The 19,428-nt window shown below is 35.6% G+C and overlaps 1 protein-coding gene across 6 annotated transcripts in view; it reads left to right on the top strand.

The window, feature by feature from the left end:
* LOC106181789 (ecdysone receptor) overlaps nucleotides 1-19,428 on the top strand; it is an 81,712-nt gene that overhangs the window by 28,199 nt on the left and 34,085 nt on the right. For all 6 annotated transcript variants that reach the window (XM_087013181.1, XM_087013186.1, XM_087013182.1 and 3 more), the window contains exon 4: nucleotides 10,341-10,450. The gene's annotated coding sequence lies outside the window, so the exon portion shown is untranslated. The remainder of the gene's footprint in view (nucleotides 1-10,340; nucleotides 10,451-19,428) is intronic.

The following is a 19,428-nucleotide window of genomic DNA, read 5'->3' as shown; positions in this document are numbered from 1 at the left end:
GGGGGAGTCAGATTTTCATGTTACACCGGGCCTTGTTGATAAAAGGTAATGTCAGGCCCTGACTCATCTTCATCCTCATCATCATCTTCATCATTAGTCCAGCATCAGCACAGGGTTTGTGCAGCTGGATTTCAGGAGACCCCAGATGATTCTCAACCTTTCTACTCTGTACATATTTGATTTTTCTTGGCCAGCATCTGTTTGAAGCGTGTCTGACTCAGTGAAGATATTTGATTTTCGTCCTTTGTTGTAATATTGTAACCATTGTAATAACTGTGCATAGGTTAATTGCCATGGGTTATGAGCTGTTGGCATATCTGGGTCTTGTCTCTATACTTGTCTGTCTTCTTTAGTTTAACAGGGAGAGTTCAGGGAGAGCTTGTGACAGGAAACCTTATGACTTAGGCAAAATTTTTGTGCCAGATACCGTGCTCAAAATTCATTTGTTTATTTTGGCCAAAAAATTGGATTTTCCTGGGGTAAACTACAATTACCCTATACTTACCAATGTTTAGTGAATTCTTTCAAACATTCAAAATTAGTCCTTGTTTTTTTTTAAAGTTTTTTTTTAGTAATAATCTCTTAAAAGATGAAATGGAGATTATTGCAATTATTCAGAAATCTCCTTTTAAGAGATTATTACAGTAGGTTATTACGGAGGTTACATAGTCCTATGACAAGTACTTTGCAGAATAATTGGGATAGCTGCCCTTTTGGCAGTAAAATAGAATGTATTATATTCCTATGAGGTGTTTGCAATATATTTATTGTGAAGTGTGGATCTCATACGAAGGACTGTTATCCCTTAAGGAATTCCACTGTGTCGTTGCAAAAGTTTCGTTGAGTGGTTCTCGTGAGCCATCTTAGCATGTGACACCTGCTCCATAACATGTGAACAAGAAGGAACAAAGCAGGTGTGAAGCTTCACGTAATTTTTCCAAGAAGTATAGCAAGAGTATCCGTGAGACTTATGCAATTTGCAGTGAAAACATTCGAAAGTGGTGTGGATGCTGAGGTGTTATTCGTATATGAGATATATTACTGCTTCCTCCTCATTACATAGACACAATTTCACAAAGTAATGAGCCACCAGGCCTCATGCAACACTTAAGCTCTCTGAATAATAAACCAGAAGACAACACTCTATCCAATTTGTTCATCCCTCATAAGGTTTCTGAAAGCTGGGGCCTGATGTAAACAAAGGGTGCTTTCCCACAGCTTTAGATCGATCTAAGGATTAAGTTTTAGATCGACCTAACTCCCTGGGGGTTCACGCTAAATTGCAGTCAGCCGAGCGGGCACCATAATTAATTACCCCCTTACAGCTTTTAGTAGGCGGGACAGACGCTTAAGCCGGCCAAGCAGACAGTAATCTAGTGAGACTCCCCACAGGGATAGATCGATCTAAAAATCTATGGAAATGGGGTGAAAGAGAATTTCTATCTCATTAAGTACCTGACATCTGACAAAAGGATTAGTAATGATGTGTTTGTATGTTGTGCTTGCATGCACAATTGTTTGTGTGCATGTGCACATATATCTAGCACTACATGCAAGTGTGCATGTGTAAGAGACCATTCCCATAGATATTTAGATCAATCTATCCCCCTAGGGAGTCTCACTAGATTGCTGTCAGCTTAACGGGCTTAAATGTCTGTCCCGCCTACTAAAAGTTGTAAGGGTGTAATTAACTTTTGCACGTGCTAAGCCCCTGGAAGCTGACAACAATTTAGCTTGAACCCCCAGGGAGTTAGGTTGATCCAGATGGATCAATCTTAATCTGTGGGAACTTAGTTTATCTGTCTGTGTATAAGTGCTTGCATCCACATGTATATGTTTGTGTGCAAATGTGTGTGTGCACACTCATAGCTGATTTATTCAAGACTGTACTTTTACAGGCTTACAAAAACTTCAAGTTCTAAATGTCAGCTTCTTCAGACAAAAGTTGTTGAAATGCTTTTCATTAAGGGCAGCAGGTGGCGTGATGCTGGTACGTGGATGGCTTTGGTTTCTGTGGTTAGCAGGAATATACAATTATTGCTCATGGAATTCAAGCAGCATGGAATAATTGTTCTTTGCCTCCCCCCCCCCCAATGAAAAAAATTAATAGAAATAAAATAGATAAATAAGGTAAAGTTTTGTTTCTTACAATATGCCATGTTGATTAAGAAAGTTTTGAAATTATTTGGACAGAAAGTACATTCTGGTGCCTGAAAATGATTATTTTAAAAAAGTGGAAGAATTGAGGCAAGTGGATACATGACACAATCACCGTAGGCAAGTTGTATTCTACTGAAATGGTGGATATGATGCAAATTGAACTGAGACATTTTTCCAAGAAAGATCAAAATCCCTATTGATTGATGAGTTTCTTTTTTCTTTACAAATCGGTATCAAAAATAGCAATTACGTAGGATTTTACACAGAAGGCCTATGTTTTATTCATAGTGGTATGCTGGCTAAAAACATTGGGTGGATATTATACTACGTTATTGTACATAAGAGTCAAGATTTTCGTTTGTGAAGAGGCAAGACTTTTCTAATAGGAGTCGAGGGCTCTTCTTCCACCATGTAGTACACCAAACTTAACAGGTCCACTATGAGTTATATACTTTTATTTCCTTGACAAGAATGACAAATAAATTTATCTTGTCAGTGAGCACAGTAGATTCATTTTTAGAGTTTTGGAAGCAATCGCGGAATATGTATAGTTACGTGATATATACACATGTACCCATTCAGAACAGATGGTCTGCAGACTTAATATGGCTGACTCCACTGAAAGCAATGCCATCTTACATTCTAATTGTCTCCCTGCCTCATCACACGCCATCCCTGCAGGGGCCTAGCAATTAATCCTCGAAGCCTAGATTTAATTTGTGTGAGGCGGGGAGGGCATTGGGATATTAGGTGGCTTTGCTTTTAAGTGTGGTCAGCCATATTTAGTCTGCGAATTGTCTGTTCTGAATGCGATCTATGTGTGACTGAAGTTGCACTAACGGGGATCTTCTAAGATTTCTAAGAGTCTGGTGACTTTGTGTAAAATCTAGTGAGATTTTGCGTGAATTTGGGAAGAGTAGGATCAGAAATATCTACAAACTGGTAAGTGCAGTGTGGCAGCAATGCAAAGCTGACAGAATTTGGTTGGTTCCCCTTTTAAGAACTTGAAAGTTGTGCCGAATTAGGGCTGATGGAATAACTGTTCCAGTTGGAATTTGTCATGATTTGTGTATCATTGTACCACCAGCGTTGGCGCTGGCGGTACACATGGTTTTAGTCCCATCCGGTCCGTTCCGCCGGCTCCGCCGGCTCCTGCGGCTCCGCCGCCATGTTACCGTTACCGCTTCTCCTCCTAGACGGTAAGGGCCCCCATACCCATCTCTTGGATTTAGGTCACCTATAATCTCAACTCGTTCCACGTAAAATTTGGGCTTTGTCGGTATTGGGGTCTAGGTGTGGCATTCATTGCAATGCACCCTTGTCCAAAAATGGCAAAATTAAATGCTAATTATCTACCCTATGGAAGGAATTATGGGAAAAATTTCTACAGACGGCTTTCCAAAAGTCATATGTGTAGATTTCAAATATGCCCTTGGATTTGACCTTTGACCTTTATTTCAAGGTCAAACGGGCAAAAATTTTCAAAAAAATTAATTTTTTTTACGAAAAAAAAATTATTTGCGCTGTTATTCAGACACCACACAGACTTAACCAATAATATTATTGGAAAATGTTACCCTTCAGGTCATCTTTCATCTGTGTGAATTTGGGGTCAATCGGTGCATTTTCACGGGTGTAGCGGCCATAAGATACCGAAACTGAAAACTGTCTCTAATTCGGGAACCGTTAATGCTAGAGACCCATTCTTTTTTGCATTTTGTAGAGCATGTAAAGCCCAACACTGGTGGTGGTCTCTGTTTTTTTGTATTCCATACGGTTTTCGAGTTACGCTGTATCAAATAGTACATATTGGTGGTGAAAGCAAAATGTGCAGTACGGTAATGGATAATAAATTTTGAATTTGGAAAAATAAAACATAAGGCTTGGCAAAGCAGACAACTTGTGGTCAAAAATGACATTATTTCATCAAACTTGAACTTCTGGAACTTCAGAGCACCTCCCATTTCAAGAATTTTGACCAAAATGACCTTTTCTTTATTTTAATTAATTTTTTCTGTAGGAAATTTATGGCACATTAAGGTAACTCCAAAATTATAACATTTAGTCCCTTATATCTCTAAAACTGGCAGAGATAGGTCCATAGTTACTATTGAAGTTGAATAGGAAGTCATATACTGGCAATCTTACTGTGACCTTGAAATTGACCTTTGACCTACTTTTCACCATAAATTGAACTTTGCAAATTTTGCTTCCCTTTTATCTCCAAAACTAGCAGAGATAGGTCCATAGTTACTATTGAAGTTGAATAGGAAGTCATGTACTGGCAATCTTACTGTGACCTTGAAATTGACCTTTGACCTACTTTTCACCATGAACTGAACTTTGCAAATTTTGCCTCCCTTTTATCTCCAAAACTGGCAGAGATAGGTCCATAGTTTCTATTGAACTTGAATATGAAGTCATATACTGGCAATCTAAATGTGACCTTGAAATTGACCTTTGACCTACCTTTCACCATGAACTGAACTTTGGAAATTTTGCTTCCCTTTTATCTCCAAAACTGGCAGAGATAGGTCCATAGTAACTTTTGAACTTGAATAGGAAGTCCTATACTGGCAATCTAAATGTGACCTTGAAATTGACCTTTGACGTACTTTTTATCATGAATTGAACTTTGCAAATTTTGGTTCCCTTTTATTTCCAAAACTAGCGAGATAGGTCCATAGTTACTATTGAACTTGAATAGGAAGTCATATACTGGCAATCTAAGTGTGACCTTGAAATTGACCTTTGACCTACTTATAATCATGAACTGAACTCTGCTAATTTCTTTCTCTTTTAACTCCAAAGCTGGCAGAGATAGGTCCATAGTTACTATTGAAGTTGAATAGGAAGTCATATACTGGCAATTTACTGTGACCTTGAAATTGACCTTTGACCTACCTTACGATGAACTTAACTTTGATTGTACCATTTTAAGTTATATATATTTTTTGCGTATTTTGAAAATTCTTGTTGATTGCATTTTTATAGCTTGTCAAGCATAAGACTGGTGGCTGTGTCCCTTATTTTGTGTATGTGGGGGTCTATACGAATGCGCTTGCTCCAGCTGGTGGTACAATATTCGGAGGCGGTATCGCCTCTCTGATCCTCTAGTTTTGACTCGATTTCTAATGACTACATAATTATCCTACACAAAAAGTTTTACCCTGTATAATTTTAAACGCCAAATCCTGCTAATTCGCGCACATTTCTAGTCTTGTATGATATTACGCAGTCTTATCTCAGATGATCCCTATTAAAAATGCAGTGTGTTCAGCCAGAAGCAAAATGTTTCAAATTCCATCAGCCTCTCAAAGTTGTTTCATCGTTGCTGTTGTTAGATCACTGAGGCAATGTAACCTGATGTTTTTTCATTGAAATTGGCATGATGGGTTTAACATTGATTTTTTCAAATACGTTTAGAAAGGGTAAAAGCAAAAAAGCTTCATAATCATGTAATGGAATTAGAACTCATGCAGAAGAATGCAATTTATTTTAGAGGGAAAAATAGAAATGTAAAGTAATGCCGGATATTGGTTCAATTGGCATAAGGTATAGAGATCCAGTGAGAATAAATCCTTCCCATTCTAAAAATGTCTCGTGTTAAGGACTGGGAGAAATTAGACTTATTTCATATTCAGATGACAGATTTTTCTTTTACTGGTTGATCACAAGAACAACTATTTTGCCTGTTTGTTCAGAGATTTTATCATTAATTCTAGCCTAAGAATTATAATAAGGTTAAGGAGATAGACAAATTTCATTAAGTACATCTCCTACTGGGTCTAAACTGGATGTTAAAAAAAAAGACTTGTTTTTTCAAAGGTGCCTTTTAGCCTTAATGTTGAATTCAACTGTGTTCTGTGGTTATATTAAAACTTAAATTAATTGAATATAAATTCCTTTTGTTTTTTTTTCCCTCTACATTCAACAAGTACCAGAAATAAGGTGTTCAAAGTTTGGACAAAGAGAGAAAAAAAAGAGGAAGCTTGTAAGGATGAATTATTGGAACATTACTAGTAGATAGTGAATGTAAATTACCTGAAGCAGTGAGTTAATACCTTTTTACATCACCCTATGGTGTAACATTTTTATGATGTACTATCTTTAGTAAAGGTTTCCTCTATCCATTAAGGATTTTGGCAAAGACACTGTATCTCCAATTTAAGGTCCCATTTCCCAGTAAATGAAAGCTTCTGGCAAAGTCTCATTGGAAAGATGCCTTGCTGAGAGAAATAAGAGTACTATAGTGATGCCTTATGGGATATCCTTAAAAGTTGTGTGCTTTGTAATAGTCCATAATGCTGAATAAGGTTATTATGCATGTGGCAGACATTTGCTATTCATGGTGGATGTTAAAATATTTTTCTTAGAATTAGTTATAAATTCAATGAATTAAATTATATTATATTCAATAAATTAATTGAGGAGGCCCTTTATGGACTTAACCCATTTGTCTGCTGAACTAGGAACATGCAGAAGCTGGGGTAGCGCTAACACTCGCCAATTTAGGCAAATGCTAAAATTGACTTAAATTGGCTAAAGAAAAAGGGCTTGATTTGTCATGTTTTAGCCAAATTATAACCATTTTGATAACAAATTGACAAAAAATATGGTGATTTGGCTAAGCGAAAAAAATTGCTAGCGCTACCCCAGAGAAGATACTGTAATCAAGAAAATGAGATGAGTAGTTTATGTCATAGTACACACAGGAAGATAAATGTAAGACATAAACTTGTTAACTGAGTTTGCATCCTTTTTACACAAATGAAGACAATATTGAAATAGAATCTCCAACTCAGTATATTGATTTTCATTCAACCATTGTCAGCAGCTCGTTTCATTCAGTTTTTGAAGTTTTTTTTTTCCTTGGTATGAGAATCCTATCACTCATCGAAAATTATCTCATCAAAGAAGCACTAAGAAGATGGTGCTTTGATTGCCTCAGTAGCTATTAACATCATCAAAAATTTTCAAAAAAAAAATTAAAGAAAAACTTGTGCAAACAAAGACAAAGTGGAAGAATATATACAGACAATTGACTTGACTTTGCATCTGTACTTTTTTAATCAATTGCGTCTGACAAAGTGGTTATTCTTGACTTAAGAGATTTAATTAATAACAAGTGTCATACTAGTACATCACCATTAGATTTTAATTAGTTATACATAGACAGTGCACATGGATGGTGATTTCAGACAGAAGGTCTGTGTTTCATTCATAGTAGTATGCAAGCTAAAAACGTTGAGTGGTACTACTTTATTGTAATTAAGAGACGAGGTTTTCCTTTGTTAAGAGGCAGGACTGTATCATCTGGGATGGGGAATGATTGTGACATCTAAGATTCCATTCCCATACCTAGATCGATCTAGGGGGATCCGCTCATCTCCAAAAAGATTTTCGCTAAATTGCACTCTGCTTAAGAGGCTGAGATGTCTGGCACCCCTACTGAAGCTGCTTAACAATAGTTATTACCCCCTAACAGCTTCAGTAGGCATGCAAGACATCTGAGTCGCTTTAGCAGACGGCAATTTAGCGAGAATCCCCCCGGAGATGGACTGATCCTGCTAGATTGATCTAGGTATGGGAATGGGATTTAAGAAAGGGGATAGTATTGTAACCCGAAAGAAGTTGAAAGGCCCTGGTGGAGTTAAATGCAGAGAGGATATTGGGTCGTGATGCAGATAGATACTTGACATCTATACTGCACTTCGCCTTCAGATGCAAAATCAACATTCACCCGACCGGTCCTATCAGGGTCCATCATAGATGGATGGTTGATTGAAGGGCAGTACTATTCAAAGTGAAAGTTTTGATTCAACCGGTTAAAATATACTAAGATAATGAAAAATAAATACTAAAACTGGATCTAACATTGAAATGGAGATCGTGATGTTTTGACTCTTACCACGTGACACTTGCGACAACACAAAATTACTAGTACTTCACTCGAAGTAGGCCATGTGATAAAGTTGCAACGTCATGATCTCTGTGTCCATATAAGATCCAGAATAAAAATCAAAATTTTCATTAAGCAGTGCGCTTTGTTACTTAATCTTAATCAAGAAGAATTTCTATAGACCAACAAAAAGATTTTCCAATAATATGCTGTCTGTTAGTATGTTTTCGAGATAAGTTGAAAGTAGTATTTCCATCACTTCCCACAGGGAGTCTTAAAGTGTTTCCATGAACGTGTCTCTTTCATGACTAAGGGCATCAGTAACTGTTTGAAACAAGGCATTTTGAAACCTTAGATGTTTACCCATAATGAAATAGCTTTGTTTCCTTGAGAAAAAAAGGATACTTCTGCTTTTAACATATTGGATCACATTGGCAGTTTCTTAGCTTTGTTTCCATCAGAAAAAAAAACCTCTGCTTTTAACTTATTGGATTACATCGAGAGCATTCACATCGAGAAGAGCCAAGGTCTAGCAAGGCCGAAACCTAAATATGGTGGACCTACATGAAAGGAAGGCCACGTAATCCTTTAATGGTCTCACAATGACATTCAATGACATTCATTGAGAGACTATTAAAGGATTACGCGGCCTTCCTTTCATGTAGGTCTGCCATATTTAGGTCTCGGCCTTGCTATACCTCGGCTCTTCTCGATGTGAATGCTCTCATTGGCAGCTTCTTATGCTATTCTTCACTGCTCAATTGTGCGACAGGCAAATCTTTTCATTCATCATTGAGAGATTTGGAAAGATTACATCTAAAAAGTACATGGCACTGCTCACCAACGTATGGAACTACTCAGCCAAATTGATTTCTTCACATAATGAAGTAATTTGCAAGTTCTTTTTGTCAATAGCCTCCGAACATGCCTTATAAACGAATGAGGTGTTTATTAACACTACCCGCATATCTCTTAGCGCTAATTCACGCTCATATTAACCCCCAAAAAAACTTTGAATTTACCAACACACCATACAATTATTTAGCACCAACAAAGCGATACCTAACACTAACATTCATCCACTCTGGTAGTGCTGGTTAATTTGTGGGTTATGTGTTTAATATGGGTGTTATTGCTAAAAGATCTGTGGATAGTGTTAGTAAACACCTAATCCATTTATAAGGCCTGATAATGTAGCAATTTAGAAGTTCTTTAGTCAATAGCCTCATAAATAAACATACTTCACCAGTCCTTCTCCTTGAATAAGTGCCAATACAAGCAAACAAAATGCTGGCTTGTGAATTGGAAACTAATGACTAAAAGAACTTCCACACTGACGAAACTCAGGAATTCTTGACTTAATGGCCACTCAGAATAGATGATCCGAGTACTAGCTAACTGATTGGCCGACTAAATATGGCTGCTCCCCACTTCAAAAGCAATGTTGATAATTCCATGATGGTCTCCCTCAGTTAGTGCGCATTAGCTAAGTCGACATAGCTCATTGTGAATGGCCCCTGTGTTTTAGGTCCTCTTTGATCAGGTGGCTTGCATCTAGGTTTGTGTGTTAGATTGCAACTCCTAGACTTAGACACACACACACACACACACACACACACACACACACACACACACACACACACACAAAAAAAAAAAAAAATCTTGCAAATTGCTACTGAAATTACAAAGCTGATGAAACTTAGCCACATTCACATTGTGCGTCAAAGAATGGGTTTTCAAACCTTGACATTTATTATTATGGCAACTCATATTTCGAACAGGCATGTGAAGTAATACTTATAAGTATTGTATTCAACCCAAAATGATAGTAAGAGGATGCTACTGGCCACAACACAAAACTGGCACGAGTATCAATATCATAGGCGATGCATGACAGCTTGTTCATTTTTTGCATTTCCTTACATGCCGTATTGTTGCATCTGAACTTGATCCGAGTTTAAAGGGAAAACAACACCTCTTCTTGTTGATGGGAGAAGTGCCATTAACACATAAATGCTGGTGATTATATGGGTACTTTTGAAACAAGAGGAGGCGTGTCTGTCTGTTAATCAGATTTGCATTTAGCAAGAGAATAGATAAATACAAATATTTAATTTAAAAATTATCTAATATTTACATTTTTAGTTTGCGAAAGTATTCAGATTATTGTAATTTTTTCCACTGTTGGATTGTGTTATTCTAAACCATGTTCATTGATTGAATTCTATATATCGTAAGCTGTAGGCATTAGGTTGAACCTGTCTCTTCTTCTTTCCAGTTTCCCCAGTCATTGGCAGGAAATCAAAGTGAGGAAGCTTGACGTGAAAAAATTTCACTGAAAACTGGAACAGACTGGAACTGCATGTTAAAGAATTTTGATTTGATCTAGTAAGTGTGTTGGTTAATTTTCTTTGAATATTAGTATTGCCTGCTTGATTGATTGATTGATTTAATCATTTATTCATTCACTTCAATCTTTTTTCACTTACTGTATTTATTTATGTATGCTCAGAATGATATCACTGTATTTATGTTCGTCTTTTTTTTAATTAAATTGTGAATACTTAGTGAAGACCTCTAGCAGTTCAAAGGGGGTCTAGCTCTTTCTGAAAAAGAAAAAATGATCGTTGCTGTCTTCCTTTTTTGTTGTTGTTGATCTCTCTCTCTCTCTCTCTCTGAACTTTACTATACCATCTACATCTGAACTCTTATGTTCTTAGTTTAGTTTAATTGCATTTTACATATATATCATGTTCAGCCATCAAAAAATGAATTGCTCCATATGACATGATATGACTATTAATTTTGCTGGTTGACTGTAAATGAAAAAAGAAAGACCATTTGTGTTCATGCCTTAAATTTGAACAGATGATTATTCAAGGTGAATGACATTGGCAAAATAAGAGAAATATCCTGCAGGCAATCAAATCAAACTTTTATGAAGTAATATTATTTCATTCATCAAATTGTCCCATAATGACAAAAATCGTGTAGCGATTTGATCGCCGAGGGGAGATCTAGGCCGCCTATGCTTTTGAATTTGTAGTTAGGCAATAGAGGTAGACAACATGCAATATATCATTCCATTGGCCTAGTAAATAACTGCACTGTCATACATGTGAATTCATATGAATCTTGGATGATTACTTAAAGCTGATACGAATTATACTAAAAGCTGTGTGCACTGAAGTAACATCAAAAGTATCAGAAATATGACAGGTTTCAAGGAGTGAGGTAAGTTTTTATTTTAAGTGTGTTAGTGAGTTAAGTAAAATCACTGGTTATGTTGGTTTTGGCCCTGATATTAACTTGAATGTATATAGACAGTGCCTTGATTTATGAGTTAGCACTTAAAATTTCAGCTTAGGCTAGGCAAAATTGAAAAGTTGGTTAACAAGCGTGACTGCGCATGATTTTGAGGGAATCCTCTTTTTCTGCATCTTTTTTTTATTTAATAGAAAAAATCCATTAGACAATGGTTCCCCACTCCATTTTAACCATGCAAAAATTTATGGCTGATGTAGAATTAACATATTTTTTAATATTAAATAGGTCAATTAAAAATATGAGTACAAGCACCTATATTTTTTACTAAACCTTATGTTTCATGCAGAAAATGTATGGCTGATGTAGAATTAATATGAAAGTACGCTAAACATCGAGTTAACATCCTTTTTCACTCAGTAACTTATGGCTGATGTGACATAAATATTAAATTTTGTAATTCCTTGACTTTAACATTTTGTCCGTGCAGATGTTTTTGGATTATGCAGCGTGAACAACAAAGCAGGGAAAGCGTTTGTTAAAAGTACTACCTATAGTAGTATGATGATAAATGGCAAGGCAACGTGTTGTTCATTTTTTTTCCTTTTTTTTTTTTTTTTTTTTTTTTTTGTGAAATGACATTTATCATAACTCTCCCTCTGTTATGCGCATAGAGATCTGTAACGGCTGCGGCTTATAGGTTGCTTATACTCTTATAGGCATATAAGTCCACATTCAGATTCACACTTAGCACAAGCTAGATCAGTCCCACTCTGGCACATTCTCGCTAATCAGCTTAATTATCTGACATGCCTTCTCCAGTAGCTAGGGGGTAATTAACTATGCTGTGCTGATAAAGCTGAGTCCACTGATTACATTTTAGCAAGAATTTCCCACAGAGTTAGACCGATCTAGCTAGTACTATGTGTGAATCTGAATACGCCCTCACTGTATATATGGCAAAGGTATAGACTAATGTTTCAACATGTCCATGAAAAATTTGATTTTTGTACTAGGAAAAATTGGATAGTTTGTTGAATTTGTAGATTTTGTATATTGAAGATAGAACACAGCATTGATAAGTGAGAGAAGTGAGGAGCATGAAGTTAGTGGAATATTAAAGTATATTTCAAAAGTACACAAGACACTGACAGGGTAGTGATTAAAGTACAGATTCTGATGCTATTTACATGTGAAATGTTGCATTTAGAACGAATGTCTGCACTAAGTGTACTTTTCCAGTTGTTTATGTCTTCCCTAATAATACTACTTGTTTGCTTATAAGGGAGCATTCAGATAAACCCATAGTACTAGCTTGATCGATCTAACATGAAAATGTAAAATGAAAAGGCATTAGTTGAAAACTGGAAATGGGTATCTTGAAAACAAGCTGTTTTTTGTCAGTAAAAACCAATGGAAGTGAATGTAATGGTAAAAGGGCCCAAAAAGCCATGTAGAGTAGTTAGTGTTTTATGCAGTGAAGATACATATGTACCAATGGATGTGAGAAGTTACTGTTTTAGTGGCAATAAAACAGGATTTTTTTTTTAGCTTGAACAATGAACACAACTCAGTATACGTGGCTTTTTCCTTCCTCATTTTTATTCCTGAGACTAGAGAGACTTAAAATTGCACCCTGTTACCATACCTGAGAGAAAGATGGCATTTAAAATGATAGAAGGAGCTTGAGACTGCATGAACACAAAATACATGCATTTCTAATATTTTGCACCCAAAAGGTGTCATATTAATTTCACTTTCTCTCTTTCTTACTCCTCATTTGCTCTGACCAGTGATATCTCCTAATATACTATATTTCTTGCATCACGTTCCGCTAAAACTCATCAATAATACTCTCTTTGTCGGTGAACGAGGATGACACGTAAATGAAAAGTTGGTGTGTGAGGTGTTCCACTGAGACCAAAGCCAGTGAGCAATTTAATTGACTATAATGATCCATGTCTACGTTATGAGTGCATGTAACTGTTTGTGTCATGTACTGTACTAAATCATTGGTTCATTGATGTTTCAGTAATAAATCCCCCCTAATCCAATCATGAGCATTGTTTAACTGCAGTTATTGCTTGTTATATTTGAACAAAATGAATCATTAAGTAAACTTTCTCCTAAATGTGCATCTGTTGTGATGGTAAGACTAAAAATTGTTGATTCTTTTTTTCTGAAAAGAAAATTATATTTGGTCCGAAATTTCATCTTCCTAACTAGAAATACTAAATCATGAAATAGTAAAAAGCTATAATTAGTGTTGCATTTGAAGAAAAATGGAAAATTTCCATGCTGTCTGCTTTTACATCAAGCTCTTTAACAAGGTTAATTAAATTAAGCACTCACAAAAGCCTGTTTCTCATCATGAAACCTGTTCACTTTGTCAGTTCTTGGAAATAATCCTTGTCAGGTGAAAGCACTGAAAATTAATTGTGTTTGGTATCGGGTCTAGAAGATGATATCCCTTAGGTAGCAGCCAGACTTGAGATTTTATATGTGGTTGCCATGGATATCGACACATTTACGAGACATTGTCTCTCTAAGGAAAAGGAAATCTTTATGTGAATTGGACTGAGTCGTTCTGAACAGAAATTATTTGATGGCCTCATGAAGGTCACATCCTGAACTCCACAGAGCGCTTGGCATTTTATTTATTATCCCTGTTGCTTGAAACCCATTGTTCCCATGGACAAGCTTTTTTTTTCCATGCTTTTTATTTCAGACAGTTAGGGATTGAAGCAAGCAGAATTTAGTCTCTTGTACTCTGGCGATTCACCCTTTTTAAAACAACTGCAAAATAAAAAAAAATAAAATAAAAATAGACAATGTTTAGCTATAGTATTGTTGTCTAACACCAGCAGTTAGCGTATGTGGGTCATCAATTGTCTATAGTGCTTTACATAATAGACCTCGAGTCACTGACTTTAGTGCAATATGTGTGATGTACACAAATGTGAATTATACACGCATGGATGCTGTATACATGTATATACAGGTACCTTTCTAACAAGTGCTGTATTCAATTGGTTAATAGCTATCAAGAACAGAGGACCCAGGTGTGATGCATCTCGCAATCATGCATGACAAACGTAGGTGCAAGATGTCTATGCCTTTTGTTCTGACTAGCTATTCATTGTGGTATAGATAGAGTTTAAACTTAGCCAGATTAATGATTATAAGATATCATGCAGACATGTCTTTTTCTTCTTTTTTTTTATCTTAAGATTTAAGTCTGAAATCCAACTTTTTTTTGGGTGTTAAAATGGCCTAAAAACCCTGCTCTCACACCTTCAAGAAAGGATGCAAAGCCTCCTTTTTATTTTGCAACCCAAAATCATGTCAGACTGTATTGATCATGAGTTAAAACGCACAAGGCAAAATTGCGGTATATGAGAACACATATTTGTACATTTGTGCTATATATTGTTAGGGTAAGTCTGGGTGACAATCAATTTTCTGAAGCATGGTTTGGTAGTATCCTATCCAAATTAATTTTTTTCTCCAGAAAAGAGTAATTTTTGCCTAATAATGAATCATTAATGAATCATTGTATAAGCTTCCCTTACATTTTGATACAATGTTTTTTTTCACTTTTCTAATCAAACAAGTGGATTCCCTATAATGCATAAAAACCACATGACTAGTTTGTCATGCAACTCGAATAAATTCAGCATGCCAGGGGATAAAGCAAATTAATCACGCGATCAACCATAAGAGAGCTTTAAAGGTGCACTTTCTTCAAATTTCTGGATGCAAATTTGACCTACTTATCTATTCCTCCAGTTTATAAAAATTTTCTAGATGAAGTAACTGTAGTAATGTATGGCCAATTTTATTGCTGCACCTGCAATAGCACAATAATTCAAACGAGTTGCTGAAAACGATCTAGGACTATACAATGCAAAGAAAGAAACAGAAAATATCCGTTCAAATATCATTTTTTTGGGAAATATGGAATGATGGTATTTGTTAATTCTTCAAATGCATCTTTGAGTCACATTTTTCTAACATAAGTAAGCCCATTGTTCCACCTTGCTTCTCTCTATCAAACATATGGTGCTGGTACATGCAATAACTTTTTCAGCCCATTATTAATTTATGCTGACGTTCAAAAATATATTGAGCAAATGCTGTTTTAACCTTAAAATAATGATATGGATTTTCTGTGATAAATGCAATTAAAAATGATAATATATACATTTTTGAACATGAGAATTTAGTATTTAATCAAATTAAATTCAGAAACAGTTATTCTGTTAAAGCTGTACACCTTACATTACTTGACTGTGCTGTGCCCCCTGCATGCATGATGTAATGCAATCAGTTTGCTGTGTATTTTTGCATACTTCACATTCAGTGTGTTACTTTTTTTATTTGGTCACAGTGGAGTAGATTCCATTGATTTTCATCCAAGTCATTTAGGGATAAATTGAAAATCATTACTGCTTAATACACCTAATCAAATACTTCTCATTTTTTTTGTCAAATTTAAATGAATTGGTACGGTGTATAATTAAGCAGTGGAAAAGATGAAAGAAGAAAATGCAAGACGTTGATCTAAATGTGTTCTCTGTTCAAAATAACATATCTGACATTTATGTAACCTTTGTAGCTGACAGGATAAAATATCTCAGGCAAAAAGATGCCTTCGGTTACTATAATTTCTTTTGACATGTAAATACACTGAATATATGAGATAATAATGACAGTACTTCTGCTTAGGCTTTTGGACACACTTAACAGACTTGTAGTGAATTTTTCGATTGGCTGACTGATATTAATTCATTCCATCTAGCATTTTTCTCAATGGGAATGGAAATTTGATGGACTTGGTAATATGACAGAATATGTGATCCGTGTGCCGTCTGTCAAGGTTACTCACACTGGGGAGCGTAACATATTTTGTTACAGACTTCCTAGTGTATGGTGAAAAAAAACCCAGTCTCGGGCAAATTTATGGTTACTTGTAACTAAACTGGGAGTTGTGGTGAGCTTTATGTGCGGGATCCTAAGCGTGATCTCAGCGAGGTTACGGATGCATGTGCCAAGTGCAGATGCTTTCATATTCAGGTCATTCACACGGCGTAGCATAATGTTGTACATGTGTTGAAAGCCAGGTAGGTGAACTGTTTTATTGAGTATACAGCGCAGAAAATATGCAACACACCAAGAACACAGACTTCGTGCATCACATGTCACAGTTTATACAGTGAATCTTGAATGGGACAGGGCATGATATATATGTGAAATTGGAATAACTTGTGGTACATTATCATGCAATCAGTTAATTGATATACATTTGCTTATAAGACGTGGAAGGCCTAATTATGTGTAATGTGGATGTGTTCAATTATTGAATGAGGTAAGGCTGATTGATGATACATACACATCAGTGTTCTCACTTTAACTTAAAAATACACATGTAGACAACTATGTAGACTTGTACATACATTAGTACGTATACATAAGTATGCACCTATCTCACTCGTTACAGTTGAGGTAAACTTCCTTACACTCTTTCTCTCTCTCTCTCTCTCTCTCTCTCAAACACGTACACGCACACACATACACACACACACACAGCTTACTTGTAATTGATCGTGAGATAATGTTCATGCACATATGAACATATGCATGTGGCATGTGCTAAAGCCTACACCCAAGGTACACCGCATACCACAAATCAAGACCAATTTTGAATTGAGTAATCTTTATTCCTGAGGTCAGTCACACCACTTAATGGTAGCCACTTAATTGTGATGTTTGCGGTTGAACGGGTTGAAGTCCCTGACCTAGTCTTTGCATGTTAGAGTCATTGTATAAGGTGAGCTAGGCTATCCTTAAAGGGATAACGACTGTTCATTTTGGGCAATAAAGGGATTTTCCTGTGGAAAATGACCTTTTTTCCATAGTAACCAATTGTTAATGAATCAATAAAGATATTTGAAGGTAGTCAATGCTTTTTTTTTTTTTTTTTTTGGGGGGGGGTCATAATCTCTTAAGGGATTTTTATGGAGATTATATCATTTATGAAGGTCAGGTGGTCTGATGGCAAGCACAGGTTTCAGAGTAATTGCAATAACTGCTGTTTTGGTGGTTAAATGGACTTTATTATTTTTCTACAAGTTGTTTTCAATGTATTTATTGTGAAATATGAATTGACATTTGTCACTGATAGTCAAGAAGAGTTTCCAGCGACTTCCGAAACTTATGATAATGGCTGAATCATTTCAACTGGGAAAAAATTACTAAAATTTCAGATACATAATTTTTGGAATCATGAAAAATACATTTCTGTCAAGCATTTTGGTGCTTTTAGTGTATAGCATAGTAATATTAGGTAGTCTGCTTTTCATTTGGGTCGCTTCCTCTCAAAGGGAATGTTCTAATCTTAAAAATTTATTAGTGGAATAAAATACAGATATAATTTGTAAACTTAACTATTTTTCCATTTGAAATGATCGAGTCATTGCCATAGTGTGTATTGCCCAGGTAAGTTAACACAAAGGGGAGTCCCTATTAATATACAGTAAAAACTCTGTCTTTTCAGCGGGCAAAAAATTATCAAACTTTCATAATTTCATAATGACAAAAAAAATTATAGTTCTGTACTGCATTTGCGGTACTTCGACTGCATAGAAAAAAACAAAAGGGTAACCTGCTTTATAATTTTGTTGCTACCATTTGAAAGGAATGCTCTCATTTTAAGAAATTATGACTTTAAAGATGAAAGTACAGTTTCTGTAAAAATCACAATATTCCCCATCGAAAAGATTGAGAAATTACCGTACTTCTATGTTTCCTCCGTCAAATGAAGGGCATCTCCTGGTTTTCAGAAGGTAGCAAGATGAGCTAGTTTCAAGCCAACATCCGATATGATTTGATACGAATATAGATGAATAATGAGATATGTCAGTGCAATTCAGATGTCGGGGATACTAGTACGTAGGTTCTATTCAAAGACATGTTTTTTGAGTGTTAAAAGAAAGGAAATTCTTTGTAATATAGTTTATCCTCAAGATCCACCACTTCCAGAACTGTTGACAAATCTGTGATCTTTAAAACTGTTTTTGAGATCTAAGTTTCAAATGTTTCAGCCAATTTTAAATTGGAGGTGGACATATATACAGTAACTTGTGACTTTAACTGATGATAGAAATGATAGGAAATTTAAAACCCAAAAATGCCTGTAGGCTTATTGATTGTTATTTTTACTCCCTGTTTTGCATAGAGTATGCCTTGGGAAAATTGCTGTAATTTTCAGGATTTTTGTAAAAGGTCTCACGAATTGTATGTGTTTAACGAGGCCATAAAGGTCTAATATGCAATGCATGCATCTGACAGTCCTTTGTCTGGCGGTAGCTGTGTCTTCGAGGCATATGGGTAGACATAAGCATATGCTACATATGGCATTCGGTCAATCAGTGCATATTGGTTAATTATTGATAGACAACCTTAATTTTCTATTTGATTTGCTTGAAGAAGATAGAATTGTCATATAGATACCTTAATTTTTTGCTTCATTGATTTGAAGAGTGAGAACCTGATTTTTTTTTCTCCATAATTACTCTGAAGAACAGTGAATGAATGCATTCGTTCCAGTTCTTTGCTGTCATCATTGAGTTTTCTTGTTATATTTCATTTTTCCATGGATTTATAAGGGAATTTGTCCAATAATACAGTGTATGACCTTTAACAGCAAAGAAATAGTTTGTGAAATCTGCAAAAGAATCGGTCATGTTTAGGAAGAAAATTACAACACTGTTTGTGATGTCTGTCACTGTTAACGTGGCCAGCTGGATTATGTCACATTAAAACCATTAGAATTGATCCTAAATGATCCAGTACTATACATATGATACATGTTCAATCCATATACATGATTGTAGTATGTATACCATAAAAAGATCTTACAGTAGGAAACAGGTGCTGTCCTTTTATGAAAGTTTATTATGTGTTTTGTCAGTTTTATGGTGCATATAGGATACAGTAATAATAATAATAATAATGAGAAGAAGATTAAGAATATTTATTTTTAACTTAAATTTGATGGTTATAATAGTAGTCCAAAACACTGTCAAGGAGACAAAGAAAAT

The sequence above is a fragment of the Lingula anatina genome, chromosome 5, assembly GCF_051362555.1.
Source record: "Lingula anatina isolate TDL-2025a chromosome 5, LinAna3.0, whole genome shotgun sequence".
Taxonomy (NCBI): Eukaryota; Metazoa; Brachiopoda; class Lingulata; order Lingulida; family Lingulidae; genus Lingula; species Lingula anatina.
Note: the sequence above shows the minus strand (reverse complement) of the source record. Positions and strands in the feature narration are given on the sequence as shown.